The sequence below is a fragment of the Cyprinodon tularosa genome, unplaced genomic scaffold (genome assembly GCF_016077235.1).
Source record: "Cyprinodon tularosa strain WSP-4 unplaced genomic scaffold, ASM1607723v1 ctg536, whole genome shotgun sequence".
NCBI lineage: Eukaryota > Metazoa > Chordata > Actinopteri > Cyprinodontiformes > Cyprinodontidae > Cyprinodon > Cyprinodon tularosa.
The window spans coordinates 115,762-130,826 of record NW_024039270.1 but is presented as its reverse complement, the minus strand read 5'-3'; the positions used below and the strand labels follow the sequence as shown (position 1 = coordinate 130,826).

The 15,065-nt window shown below is 38.3% G+C and overlaps 1 protein-coding gene across 3 annotated transcripts in view; it reads right to left on the bottom strand.

Annotated features, from left to right (window-relative positions):
* lingo2 (leucine rich repeat and Ig domain containing 2) overlaps positions 1–15,065 on the bottom strand; it is a 213,649-nt gene that overhangs the window by 89,916 nt on the left and 108,668 nt on the right. For all 3 annotated transcript variants that reach the window (XM_038304510.1, XM_038304509.1, XM_038304511.1), the window contains one exon: positions 9,086–9,171. The gene's annotated coding sequence lies outside the window, so the exon portion shown is untranslated. The remainder of the gene's footprint in view (positions 1–9,085; positions 9,172–15,065) is intronic.

The window sequence follows — 15,065 nt, the reverse complement described above, 5'->3', positions numbered from 1 at the left end:
AAGTTTCTTTTTGTCTGCTCATTGCACCTGGTGCTGGAATTCTATTATAATCTATCTATATATTATCATACTAATTTATATACTAAACTGCTTATCTATATAAACAGTTTAGACAAACAGTGATTTCCCTAAGAGTTTGCATTTGACTATGTGAAAAAAGAGCGTGTTACATTGACTCTACTGGTTCTGCCATCTTCTGGCTGTCTCATGTATTATGTATTGGAAATAAAAAAAATAATGCACAGGATGTAGAGTCAATTTTGGTATAACCTGGTGGAATTGCAAAAAAGATATACACTATATTGCCAAAAGTATTTGCTCACCCATCCAAATTATTGGAATCAGGTGTTCCAATCACTTCCATGGCCACAGGTGTATAAATTCAAGCACCTAGGCATGCAGACTGTTTTTACAAACATTTGTGAAAGAATGGGTCGCTCTCAGGAGCTCAGTGAATTCCAGCGTGGAACTGTGATAGGATGCCACCTGTGCAACAAATCCAGTCGTGAAATTTCCTCGCTCCTAAATATTCCACAGTCAACTGTCAGCTGTATTATAAGAAAATGGAAGTGTTTGGGAACGACAGCAACTCAGCCACGAAGTGGTAGGCCACGTAAACTGACGGAGCGGGGTCAGCGGATGCTGAAGCGCATAGTGCGAAGAGGTCGCCAACTTTCTGCAGAGTCAATCACTACAGACCTCCAAACTTCATGTGGCCTTCAGATTAGCTCAAGAACAGTGCGCAGAGAGCTTCATGGAATGGGTTTCCATGGTCGAGCAGCTGCATCCAAGCCATACATCACCAAGTGCAATGCAAAGCGTCGGATGCGGTGGTGTAAAGCACGCCGCCACTGGACTCTAGAGCAGTGGAGACGCGTTCTCTGGAGTGACGAATCGCGCTTCTCCATCTGGCAATCTGATGGACGGGTCTGGGTTTGGCGGTTGCCAGGAGAACGGTACTTGTCTGACTGCATTGTGCCAAGTGTAAAGTTTGGTGGAGGGGGGATTATGGTGTGGGGTTGTTTTTCAGGAGCTGGGCTTGGCCCCTTAGTTCCAGTGAAAGGAACTCTGAATGCTTCAGCATACCAAGACATTTTGGACAATTCCATGCTCCCAACTTTGTGGGAACAGTTTGGAGCTGGCCCCTTCCTCTTCCAACATGACTGTGCACCAGTGCACAAAGCAAGGTCCATAAAGACATGGATGACAGAGTCTGGTGTGGATGAACTTGACTGGCCTGCACAGAGTCCTGACCTCAACCCGATAGAACACCTTTGGGATGAATTAGAGCGGAGACTGAGAGCCAGGCCTTCTCGTCCAACATCAGTGTGCGACCTCACAAATGCGCTTCTGGAAGAATGGTCAAAAATTCCCATAAACACACTCCTAAACCTTGTGGACAGCCTTCCCAGAAGAGTTGAAGCTGTTCTAGCTGCAAAGGGTGGACCGACGTCATATTGAACCCTATGGATTAGGAACGGGATGTCACTTAAGCTCATATGTGAGTCAAGGCAGGTGAGCAAATACTTTTGGCAATATAGTGTATATTAGGCTGGTTGGAGATGTAGAAATTTACAAGGAAACTGCATGTAAAAAGAAAATGATACAAACAACAGCAGTATGATCAACATTTTCATCCAGACATTATTAGGCTAAAAAGGCATCATCAAATTGTATATTCATGCAGTTATAGAAATGCACAAGAATTTTTGAGCTTGATGCAAAAACACAGTGCTATGTTTTCCTGGCTCCTCCCAGGAGAGGCCAGAACATTAAGATTTAATAGCGATATGGAGGAAATGACTTTAACACTCTGCAGACTCTCGTCTCTCAACACATCACCACCTCTGCTGCTGCTGCATGTCACAAATGTCTGTGCCCACACACAGACATAAAATCATAAAGTGATGCATGCAATCTAAAATCTGACAAAGTCTTGGCATCGACAGGCAAAGATTGACTTTTGAATAAAACCTCCTCTCAGGACAATTTGTTTAGTGTTTGAAAAACTGAACTGACTGCAGAAATTAGCGATATGCTCTTTATATTCAGGCAAGAAACATAAAAGTTTTGGAAAGGTGTTTGACTGTTCTTGTTTGGGCATTTATTAATAGTGTTTTTCATCAATGGTATTTGTTCCACCCAAAATTACAAAAATAACACTAATGTTAAGTGGGACCGCCTTTAGCTCTGATGATGACACACATTTGCTGACGCATAATTTCTACAAGCTTCTAGAAGGTTACAACATCCTTTCTCTACACTTTTCAATAATAAACATTTTCAACAGATGATCTAAATCACTTTGAAAAATCATCTCAAAATCTAAAATCTCATCATCCAAAATATTATCAGCAGCTATAAGGTCATATTTGTTTGTGGCCGACATGCTCCTTTAACCACTTTAAGCAAAGTAAGCCCTTTAAAATACTAGCGTTTGTCATCATAAAATATGCACAAACGTCAGTGAAAAGGGAATTGACTAATGGAACCACCTGTTTTTTCAGGGCACATAACATTGTTTAAGCTAAAACTGCAGCAACCCCAGTTCATAAAATGACTCCAAAGGTCTGTATTGTAGGAGCGAGCATGAACTAAGTTTATCCACCTGCTAACGGATGACCAAATTCCAAATTAATTGTCAGCAGCCAGTTAGCCTGGGAAAAATCTTTTTAGCTGATCCTTCTGTCAAACTTTAATCAAGGACAATGTCAAATCGGTCTGACCTTCACTCCATCTCCAACCTATTTAGGGGTAAAGCCAAAAAAAGAGCAACTAGTATCGGTGCCAACCCAATTCAACCATTTCACAGGCTGTTCAAACTCTTACCATCAGAACTACTACAGAATAATGGCAAAAACAAACTGACCCAGAGGCATTTTCTTCCCCAGGCTATCTCTTTGTCTAACTCAATCAACACCTCACAGCCGGCGTAGTCAGACATTTGGCTAGAACAATTATTTCCTTTTGCACCATTGTGACCTGTCTATCTTGTTTATTTATTAATTTTTTTTGGGCTGCATATGCACACTTGCACATACTGCTGTCATCCTGTTTTTTGTCCTGTCCTTTTTATTCCTTTGAAGCATATTTTCCACATAGTTTAGTTGTTTTTTGTAATGTAAATTATGATGTGAGCAACAAAAAAAAAAAAAGAAAAGGAAAATGGCACACAGTCTTGGCCATCAAAATTTTCTTTTACTGAATCTTACTTTGATGGATGAATCTCTCCGTGCAACATTCTTCCAACCTAATGGGCCCATCACTGTGGAACTGCATAAATGTAGACTCATCAGTACAATCTTTATATTCCATTGCACTGTAGTCTTTTCTTTTAGATTAAACACTGACCAGTGATTTTTTTTAAAGATATGGCACCTGTTAAGTCTCAAACCCTTGATTTTGTTTCTTTTTGAAAGTGGAGATGTTTCTACTATCTGTTGAACATAGTCTGTTGATCTGCTTTTGATCCAAGGTAGGTTCACAAAATGTTTAAGTTAACTTCAATCATTGGCACTGATTATATCCATTTCTTCTTCTGTGAAAACACTGATTACCACTAACCTCAGGTATAGCTTTTTCACTTTGGCAAACAATGACAGATGGTTCGATCTGGCTATGATGTTCCTTGAACGTGATGTTCACCTTTAATTACTTTAGAAATTTATCTGGGCTCTTTCGTTACCATATTGTCTATTTCTTTGATTTGCCATTCATTTTCCATCTGGGGAGGTTGTTCTGCTATGGATATTAACTATCTGAAGGCCTTAGCCTCAGGAACATCAAGGTGCTTGGAAATGTTCTTTTAGCCTTTAGTGTTGACATCCTTGTGAGACAGCTCTTCATTGCTTCCTCTGGTTCAGGTTGAATGTGATACACACCATTTCACTAAAGAGCAAAGTGGAAACCTGTGGTCCTACATAGGCCTACTGACTGATTAAAATATTGTAGATACCTGTGATGATAACTAGTTGATGCACCTTGATTTAACACGTCTCTCTGGTCACATGCTTTTCAGTCTTTTCTAGGGGCACTATCATTTTTATCTGGGCTGGTTCAAAGAGTTTATCTTTTATTTATTATTCTGCTGCAGCAAAAGTTTAGATTTTAATTTTCATAAAATTTATTTTTTATCATTACTTTTCTCTGCTTCAAGTTATCTCTGTGACCATTGCAGGGTTTTATTTCATGTGTAAGGTGGTAGCAACAATTATGTCCAAATGTGTATATTGTATCTACAGATAATGCATTATTTTCTACCACACATTTTCCTTCCTCTAAATGATCTTTTAATATGCTTGGGTATACCATTCTGAAGACCCAAGGTCTTTAGAAGAAGCCTTTTATGGGTTACCCTTCTTTGAAGAATGTAAGTGATGCCTGTTGGGAAAAAAATAAAAAAAAATACTTGTAGGTGCAACCCATAGCATGATCATAAATTAACATATCTAAATGAAAAAAACAAAAAATAATTCAATGGGTCTTGTGTGAGGAAATATTTTTCAGAGAAGTTATATATTATGTTTATATATTATATATTTAATATATTTGTTTATATTACGGTAAATAAACAAAATGAATGCTGTTTTGATGATATTTCAGTATCACACACCTGCATACCCATTAGAAGCAGAGCGTGCTGACCCTCAATTATGACATTATTCTGTGAAGCAGTAATTAACTAAAGAGTTTAGACTAACTCATAGTTGGTCAAGAAAAAATCCACTCCAACAAATTACATTACTCATTCATGAGACCAAGGCTTAGCATACTCAGTTTGTAACCACCTTTGCCACAGCCATATTGGTGTCAATTTCTGAATGTTCTGTCCTGACTTCCTTCCTCAAACTAACTTATCACTTGATATTTCAGTGAACACTAAGAAAGCATTAATGAGGAACCAGATCAGACTTGGATTCAAGGGGTAAAGCAAACTCAAAATAACTGGTGACCTCATGCTGTAATATTATAGGCCTCAAACTTGCTTTAAATAGAACAAAAACATGTTTCCAAAATGTTTCAAAGAATAACCCTAAAAGTCCTAAATATTTTAAATTTCTTTAGAATGCTTTAAATGCACAACATATGATGGCGGATTCAAGTGTCCCTCAAACTCGTTTAACCTGAAGGTTATGAATTGATTGTAATATAAAACCACGCAACAATGTATGGATACAGATTGAAGGACATTTGCAACAGAATTCAAGGAAGAAATACACAGTATCTGAAATATATGACTGTGAATTATTTATGAAGCCTAGGTGCTTTCTTTAGAAGCTGTGGGGAGTTCATGGACTCATTGATAATTTAAAAGTACCTTTCTGTGTGACTATGGGACCAGAATCAGTTCTTTATGATTTTTTAATGCTGCTACATTTCCTGATGTTTCAAAATGTTTTCCTTGTTGGATGCACTGCCTTGTACTAAAGTTAATCTGTAACTGTAATTAAAAGTTCAACAGTAACATATTCCACAGCATGCGAAGAAATCTGACACAACACTGCTGCTGTGATATGGAGAACATAAAGCTGATGATACTTCAGCAGATCAATGGATCCGGGGTCACTCAGGTAAATCTGAGATCCAAAAAGTCATATCATAATCATAGAGGTCTTAATTGCTGTACAATGTTTAGTAGCATGATATTTAATTATCTGCTTTCAAAACAAATGATAAGAGAAAGTGAATTAAAGCCATAACTAAACTGAAACAATAGAGAGCAAGTTTCAAACTAAAATTCTAAATGGAAGAGAAGCATCCTGCCATGTCACCCTGACCTAATGACGGACAGTGAGATGGCTGTTTGATGCCTGCAAAGCTTTCTTTCTTGATATGAAAAAAAAAAAACAACATAAAAGCTCACAAAAACTTTTGTAAGAGTGGCATTAAGCTGAAGATCTAGCTCTTTCACAGTAAAGCCCTGTCACCCAAAGTGCAGGCAGAGCTACGCCTCAATGCAAATAATGTTGTAAGGTGAGATCCACTGAGAGCTAACTGAGCATATCCCAAACTCCATTGGGTAGCAGAACTTTCGAGATTAATTGGTGTTCAGAAGAAACTTGACATTTCACTGATATGACTTTACTTGAGCACAGATTTTCTCGGAATTTAGATTATAACAATAATAAAGTTGCAAAATCATTTTAACCGATATAAGCACTGTGCACAGAATAGTCACCTTTTGGGTGCATCAAGGTGTAAATAGCCTGTGTGGGTCACAGAAAAGGTATTAATTTAAATCGACAGGAAACAAATTTAAAGTCAATATGGTCCAAAGTACTGTAGATATTTAATTTGAGGTTTATTTGCTTCTATAATCAAATAAACCCTTTGCTCTAACACAGAACCACAATAAGAGAACCATGATATCCCCAGAGCTGTTCAGGTTGGATGTCTTTTTTAAAGGGGATGCTCATCAGAACTTAGTTGCTGGATCAAACTCTCGTACAAAAAGAAGCCAAACCATATCTAAAATTAAACTCTGAATTTATAGATAGTTAACCTGATAAAATGATTTATCTGAAACTGTTTTTACTTTTTCTCATCTTACAGCCTCAAGCTTCTATATGTCCATGTAAATTCTAAGTTATCAAGGTCATGGCAATCACAACAATCAATTCTAGTGCGAGTCAACACGATGACAACAACTCCTTCTTAGGTGTCGCAAAAACCTGAGTGAAAGTTTGGTTGTCTTCAATTTTAAACATGTTGTTGGGAAAGGCTTCACTGTTTTCAATAGGATGATAGGATTTTAGTTAAATAACAGGAAAACAATAAGATAACTATTGTAATATTCATTTTCATATATAAAACTCAAATGTGCATTTACTAAGCTCCCTGTACACTGATACCCATATGACATATCCAGCCCCTCTAGACGCCTTAAGATTTCAGATAATTGGTCATTGAAACCATATTTGGTCAATTTATTGTAGTCTAAATACAGCCGGTTCTTTTTTCAACATCAGCGATTATTAGAGAACATTAGAGAACAACCAGCAGCACGAAAAACCAAGGAACGCATCAGACAGGTCAGGGAGAAAGGTAGGTTCCGAAACAATAAACTTGAGGCACAGAAAATCTCGCAGTGTTCGGGTTTACTCATGCACTTTATTTTTTTAAAGATTTTTATTTTTTTGCCCAAGAGGTGTTAAGCATCAGAAAATAAATGAGGGCAAAAGAGAAGGGGCCATGATATGCAGCAATGGTCCCAATGATGGCTGTTTTAAGGGAATAACTGGTTCATCATATTGAGTATCCCATTACTAAGTGATCTTTATTTAAAAGCTGACTGACAGGAGGCGAAGAAAGAGGGATAGATACCCATAAAAGGCATCGGATTCAAACCATGGATGTGTGCGTCAAGGACCAAGGTACATGGCTCAGTTTTTGTCACCACCACACTCACTTATTTTTTAATGATCACTTAATTAATTATCAGGATTCTACAGACAAACAAATAAAAAAATAAATCAGGATGCCTCATGTGTCATTTTGTTTATGTGTGTGTTACATATGTGGATGCTCTTTAATAAAATGCACTTATAAACTGCTCATCTTTATTGTTTGTACAGAATATAGCACTGTGTTCTCTGCATATCTTCAATGGATCCCAAACAACATATAACAATAAGTAGGAAAATAAAGAAAGTGCAAAAAAACTGAGTTTAACTTGTTAGTTTTGGGAGACCTTACTTAATATTCTTATGAAGCTAAGGGAAATCAGCCAATTTGAACCAAGGGAAGGCCTAATTTAAGTTCTCAGTGTCGTGGTTTTGGTTTGGTTTAAGTTTTCTTTTTCAGTTTTCATTGGTTTTACTGTATTTCCATTTTGTGTTATTCTAGTTGTCTTTGGTTGTATTTGAGTTCTAATGTATTTCTTGTTTGCCCTCTGTTGGCCTTTTGTGACAGTCTCCTCCCTCTAGCTCTAGCACGGGCTCCCAGTCTACTGATTAGTCTTGTCTTTGTTTAGCCTCCAATTTATACTCCTCCTCTTGAGTTGCTGTTTGATGGTTCATCATCTTTTCTTTGCTCTCATGTGTGTTTTCACTGATTTAACCTGGATTTTGGTGTTCAGTGTTTTGTTTGTAGACTTTTGCTTCTGACACTATTTGAATAATCCCATCTGCAAGAAACCACTTGGTTTCCATCTCTGCATTTGGGTCCTCTAAAACGTCCACACAACCTGACTTTCACAAAGCCATAAAGCCATATGGGCTATTGGTGAATTGATCACAAACCCAAAAGCTAGGTAGTTACAGTATAAAGTGCTTTAGCTATTTCTTTCTGCAAAAATAAGAAAATCCAAAGTGTACTCGTGAAAAGCAGAGTGATAACCCCCCTCATGTAACAGCTCTAACAGCCGCTACATGATGTCAGGATTAGCTTAGCTCGAAGGACTTACAATTGGTAAAAAAAAAAAAAAAAAAAAAAAAGCATGGATTAGTTCATCAAATCTATTCTGTACAAATGAAAAAAAGTGCAACTGCAGACAAACTAAGAAATGGCTTCAAGCCCTATTGACAAGAAGGGCATAGGTAAACATTAATCAGAAATAAAGAATGGCCTGGTCATTAAATCTACATGTGTCAAGGCTTGGAAGAAAGCATTAAAAGATCTAATCCATTCAAGATGACTGAGCTTGTGTTATTTGTACAAAGAGAAATGGGCAAAGAAGTCCATGTTTTGAATCATAAAACTAATAGAGACATACTCCCCAAAAATGTAGCTGCAGCTGGAACTACAACACTGGCTAAGATGGCTGGTTAGGTTGCCATTTTCTGATTTTTAATGATGCATTCTTGCTTACTTTCTGTTGGTCTATCATATAAAATTAAACAAAACATTTTCTCAAAACTGTTTTACTGCTGAATGGCTTACTACTGAATACTTTTTAGCACTGCACATTATTCTGTTTATCTCTTTTCATTAAAATGCAAACGTATATGAGAATATAAAGATGCCAAATAGAAACGGAAAACTAGATAGCTGAAAAGAATAGAAATAGCTTGAGTGCTGGCCTTTATCTGACGTCCCATAGTTCCTAAACAAGTCAGCTAAGAGGCTGTAAATGTTGCCTGCTTACCACTTTCAGATGCAATCATCCTCTCAGCCATGCTCTGTTCTTTTCTCTCCTCTTCTGGTGGTTTGCTTCTACTTTTTGTCTTTTATCTGCAGAGCAAGAAAGAAGAATCAGAGACACAGAGTCACACTCTGAGTAGGTTTGCGAGCCACGACGAGAATCAATAATGCCATCTGAAACATTAAAATACTATAATGCTCAATAGACATAAAGTTAAAACAAAGCATTTGTCTGAAGCTTTTACTTATGAATAATTATATGTGTATTGAAACACAATGTGTATGGTGTTGAGAGAGACAAATACAATTATAGTAGAAAAAAAAAACTCACAACTGCTTTGTGGTTATGGTTTTCACTGTATTAACCTTAGCAAATGAAAAAATGTTTCTTCATTGCTGTGTGAAATAAGGAAGTAATGACAACATGGCAGAGATCCAGAAATAAAAAAAGCATGAACTCAAATTAGGCTTGCAGAATCAGATTGCAGAATTTTAATCTCGATCACGACTGTGAGTTCTCACAAGCAAATGAACGTGATCTACTGATACCAAGGGAGCAACTCCATTACAGTTGTCACAAATCAAAAGCTGGAATGTAAGTCAGGTTATTCAAACAATTTCAGGAAGGAGACACATTTAAATTGCCTTTAAAAATGGCTTCTCATGTTCATAATTGAGTGTTCAGCAGTAATTCTACCTACAGTTATCACCAAATAGATGTGTGAATGTGACAGTATCGGTAAGATTTTGTTAAAATAAATAAATGCAGATGTATAATGGCAGCATCACAGGCACGTTGACAAATTTGTTAAGAAGTGTAGACAGATCACTGTGTCTTTTCACACATCATTCGCTATGTTTACCATCATCAAATCACATGCTAAATTAAAACACAGCCATAACACACATTATGGATAGAATGGTAAAAAGTTTATTTTGCATTTTATATAGAAACACTAAATGAATTTGCTTTTTATTGACCTTCTTACTAACTAACTGACTAGTGTTTCATATCTTTCATATCTTTTCAGTGCAAACACTAATTGGAAATATGATAGCACGATTTAAATCTGTAAACATAGTGGATTAGATGGGGCTGATTGATAATCCCCTTTACTTTTACCACAGAATTTCAACTTCCTTATAATTGGACATGTACAACTAATTACAACAAAAGTAAAAATGTCCTACCATTGTATGCATGAGTTTACATTTATTTAGGGTAAAGTTATTGCTGTCATACAGTAGCTGTCATTGTGATGACTTTTGTTCTTCAAAAAATATATATAAAAAAATGTCCAGCTGTTATTGTCATTACACTGTCACAAGTTCAGAGCAATGAAATTAACTCTCTACATTTAACCCATCCACTTGGGGAGCAGTGGGCTTCCATTGTGCAGTGCCCGGGGAGTAGTGTGGCGTTTAGGGTCTTTGCTCAGCGACCAAGAGTGGCATTCTGTGTGAGTGGGGCTTGAGCTCAGAACCTCTGGATTCCAAGCGTAATGTCCCAACCACTAGGCCACCACTGCCCATGATCTTGGCAGTGATGTCTGGTCTGACAACTCAATTCACACACATGCTTAGCTGCGCCCAGTTCTCATTACCTGCTCATCTAATCCACCTGCGTTAATCTCTAAATAACCAGCCTTCAAACCAATCATCAGTGCTAGGTTATTTAGGGCCGTTAGTGAGAATTATTCTAGCGATCCTGTGTTCTGACTACCTGATCCTAACCTGTTCTGCTTCTGGACCTATGAGCCTACCTGTCCCTGTCTGATCTGTTTGCCTGACTCTTCTGACTCCTCCAGATCTTTTCCTTCTTGTGCATTGACCGGAAACATTTCCGGACCACTAAGGCCCCGTCCACACGAAGTCAAAACGAACACGAAACGCTAATATTTTCCAGAACGTTTGTCGTAAAGACGGAGACGTAAAATAAATGTGATCGTCCACACGAATGCATGAAAACACTGCAAAATGTATGCCAGGCCTGTAAGTGGCGCTGTGGTGCCAAAGAAAAAGTAGGCGACGAAATGTTGGGCATACGCACTAATATTTATACATGGTTGCCCTGCGGGTCCATTTTCGTGGTTCAGTCAAATTCAGGTGCTGAACTATGTCATCGAAATTGCTCTGTTCTTCCTGGAGATATTCCAGAAGAAGAAGATTCTGTTATAAGCCCGACAGCAGGGTGAGTAGCATGAGCAGCAACCATTCAACACAGTACGGCGCCATTGTTGTTGTGATACTGTGTCGCGCATGCGTGTTTAGAGGCGATGCTATGATGCATGCGTGTAAGAAAAAAAATGCGGTTAGAGCTTAAAGATGGAAACGCGAAAACGGCGTTTCAAAATCTTCCCACTCTGAAGGCTTAATAAAAAAAAGATCGTTTACAGACCCCCGAAACGCCGGCTTCGTATGGATGAGAGGCTGGTTTGGTGAAAAATTTGTGCGTTTAGGCCAGGGTTTGGCTTCGTGTGGACGGGGCCTAAGTCTGTCTTCACACGTCCAGCCTGTCAGCCCCACTGTGTATGGAACCTGGAGCTGTGATCTGACTTAGTGGATCTCTGACCTCCTGGCTCTAACAACAGCTTTGGCTTTGCCATCTGGAGCATCCTGACTACATCTGCCTGCACAGTTCTGATCTTCTGCCTGTCCTCTGTCTGAGTCTGGGACTCTCTCTGTGGCGAGTGCGCACGATGGTCATCACACAGCCAGCCGGCCGGAACTATCCTCTACCTCTGGACTGATGAGACCAGGTTAGTGACTCACTCAATCGTGATCATTCACTTTGAGATAGACATGGTTACAAACCTGCTATCTCCTGACTTAAACGCCCACCCTGAATTCTGTTTTTCAATAAAGGTTCTGAGATCTAGCTGCTTGTCCACCTTTAATAATGGATTGTTTAATTCTAAGCTTGACAAATGAATTACATTCAAGGACTTCTTGTTTATTAAACCACTGTACAAGTGAAAAGTTGAATCATTCCTGCTATATAAAGGTGCAACCTTATACTTCCACTAGTGTTAATTCATCTAAACCTTCCATCACAATATGTACAGTACAGACATCCCTTTCTGAGGCTCTATTTTTTTTTTGGCAACAAATTTCTATGATGACTTTCAGGTGGAAAATATTAGTTACCATCTGCTGCATAACTGCCAAACCACCGAAGCAGGCAATCCCTCATTGGTCTGTGAAACTCAGATCTTTGAGAGAAACAGAATATTATATATTTACTATAAGCCAAATAAATAAATAAATGTTTGCTTAAATATACAAATGAAAATGAATAGGGAATTACATTTTAAATTGCATTCCTTAAATAAATCTAGATTACTAATATAGTCTTCCAGAGACGTTACTATTTAGAACACTTTACATAGGCTGCACATGATTTTTCTCCAGAAATATTATGTGATTTTGTTATGCTGTATAAAACAAGAAGGGGTTTGTGATATTTTTTGTTGTAAAGTGTCATAAAACCCAGAATGTAGGGCCCAGTATTCAGGCAAGACAGACAGTGGGAAATTTAAAAACGTTAAATGAAAGTAAAAAGAACAGAAAGCGAACTGTGGATATGCAGCAGCTGCAAGGGGGAGGCGGGGGGACCACCGATCACAGACCCTGTGGTTTAATGGTTCAGTCAATCCTCTCCCAGTAAGGCAGGATCATGCCGATGGACTGCCAACGAGATGTGGCGGTTGCCACCCAGAGGGTCCCTGATAAGGCAGCCTCAGTGAACAGCCAGAATTTTGAGCCAGGTAAGGGAAAACAGTTTAGAACAAGATGGTTCTGAAATCCAGGAGTCTGTAGCCCGGTCAGGGGTTCCAAACAGAAACAGGAACAAACAGACACAGTGTTCCAGGAATCCAAGGAGCATACAGGCAGGTTCAGGGCTCCATGAGTCCAGCACAGAGTTCTGGGAGACACGCTCAGATGTAAAAAAGGCTGGCACAGCAGTTTTAGAGGCACAGACATGACACAACAGCAGGAAAACTGCAAATCTTTAATCTGGCTCCCTCCACTGAGCCAAAAAAGGAACAAGGAATGCTCAGTGGATAACAGCCAGGACTAAAGAGCTTTAACCTATCTCCCCCCCGCCGAGCCAAAACTCGTACAGGGCACGCTTAGTTGGCAAGAGCCAGGACACTATCAGAAAACACTAGGCAAGACAAAAACCCTCTCTACTACTGGACTCTGAGAACGAAAACATGAACCTTGAAACAAGGTCTAACTCAAACTATCGAACAAGCACCATCAATGATCTGGCCCTGATAGCCGGGCTGAGCCGGAATATAAAGCAGCAGGAGTAGGTTGATTAGATGAATGATGATTAGCAACCAGGGAGGGTTAGGCAGGTGAGTGAAATCAACAGTTAGGTCAGCTTTCATGTCCATGTAAAGTGGCAGAGGGAAATTGTCATAAACCTGCATGGAAATCAGAACAAAAAAGCATAGCTTCAGGGCAGGTATGTCAAAGTTTCTTGACTCGATGCATGTACAAATCTCTGCAAGTTTAATATACAAAAAGAAGCACTTAATTGTCCAAATTAAGAGGTAAAACCAAAATGCTATTGTCAGAAATGTTGGAGACCACAGTAGACCATGTGGTTTAGGAGCTCCTTCCAATCCCTGTGGGAAGAAAAGAATTTAAAGAATTTAGAAGCTGCTTAAGCATTTGTGTTTCATTTGATGCCTTCCAACACGGTGGCAAGACTATGCCTTTCTTTTAGTTTAAAAAGGCAAGGCCAGCATCGGGAGTACTCTCCTTTTTTTCATTATTGGAACTTTAACTCTGCTGCAAAATGTTATTTTCCCCACTGTAATGAGTTCCCCATCCAAACTGTAGGATAGGGAAAAGGAAATGCAGAGGAAGTGATTATGCAAAACACTTGCCTGACTTGGTGAATTAATGAGTAAGCAGGCAGGAAAGAAAAATATTTTTTAGTGCCGAGACAAAAAATTTAAATATCAAGAAGTTTGACTCAGGACACACAAAATTAATTAGTTTTGACACCTTGAAGACCATAAAGAATCTAAGGACACTAGACAGCTGTCTTTTCTTTTTTTTAATGCGAATCACCTTAATTAACCACACAAGCGATCTCTGGGATTCCCACAGATTACTAATGAACTTTAAAAGGGTCAAATGACCATATTTCTAATTACCCACTGATGGACTGCACTTGATATTGCTGATGATTAATTTGAAACTGCAAAGCTTAGCTAAGTCAGCCAGTGAGTATATATACAATTTAATGAACAGAAAATAACTTTTTTATCATGGCTTATTTGTTAAAAACATTAAAAGAGAGTGAAGTCTTAACAACTATGACTTAAAAATAACCAATGTTATTGTTAGAACTTTTATGACTGACATGTGGATTGTTCCGTGATGTAGATGTATTTGGTCCAAAATGAAGTGAGTTAAAGACTGTGGATCATTTGGCCAAAGTATTCTTCAATGTGCAGCTAAGCCAGTTTTTCAACTCAGGTCATCACCTAGGGGAGTATTGTAGTAGAGGCAGGGACCCTCGCTAGGAGAAAGGTCTGTAAAGATATGCATTTTTTTGCCCCGAGTAAGTCATGCGTAGCATATTGTTATGTCTAATCATCAGAGACTTCATAGACACGCACTGGATTTGCCCACAGTGCAGAAGAATTGTAAATTTTTACCATCAGCCTACTAATAATGCTGAGGTTGATGAGATTCCTATCATAGATCAATAAAGAGTAATTCCCATTAATTGTTGTTAGCATTTTAGGAATCTATACAGGATCCTATTTTGGTAAGTACATTATGAACAACTTGACCTATAATCAGTACTGAATAGAAATTCTCTCAAATCTTTCTTATGATAGAAAGCTGTTTCATTGTATCAGCAAAAAAAACAAAGATAAGTGTTTTGTTAGCATTAGACAACCTAGACTTAAGAAAAGCAAATCAAATCTAAAAACACTAAGCTTTTTAGACTGATA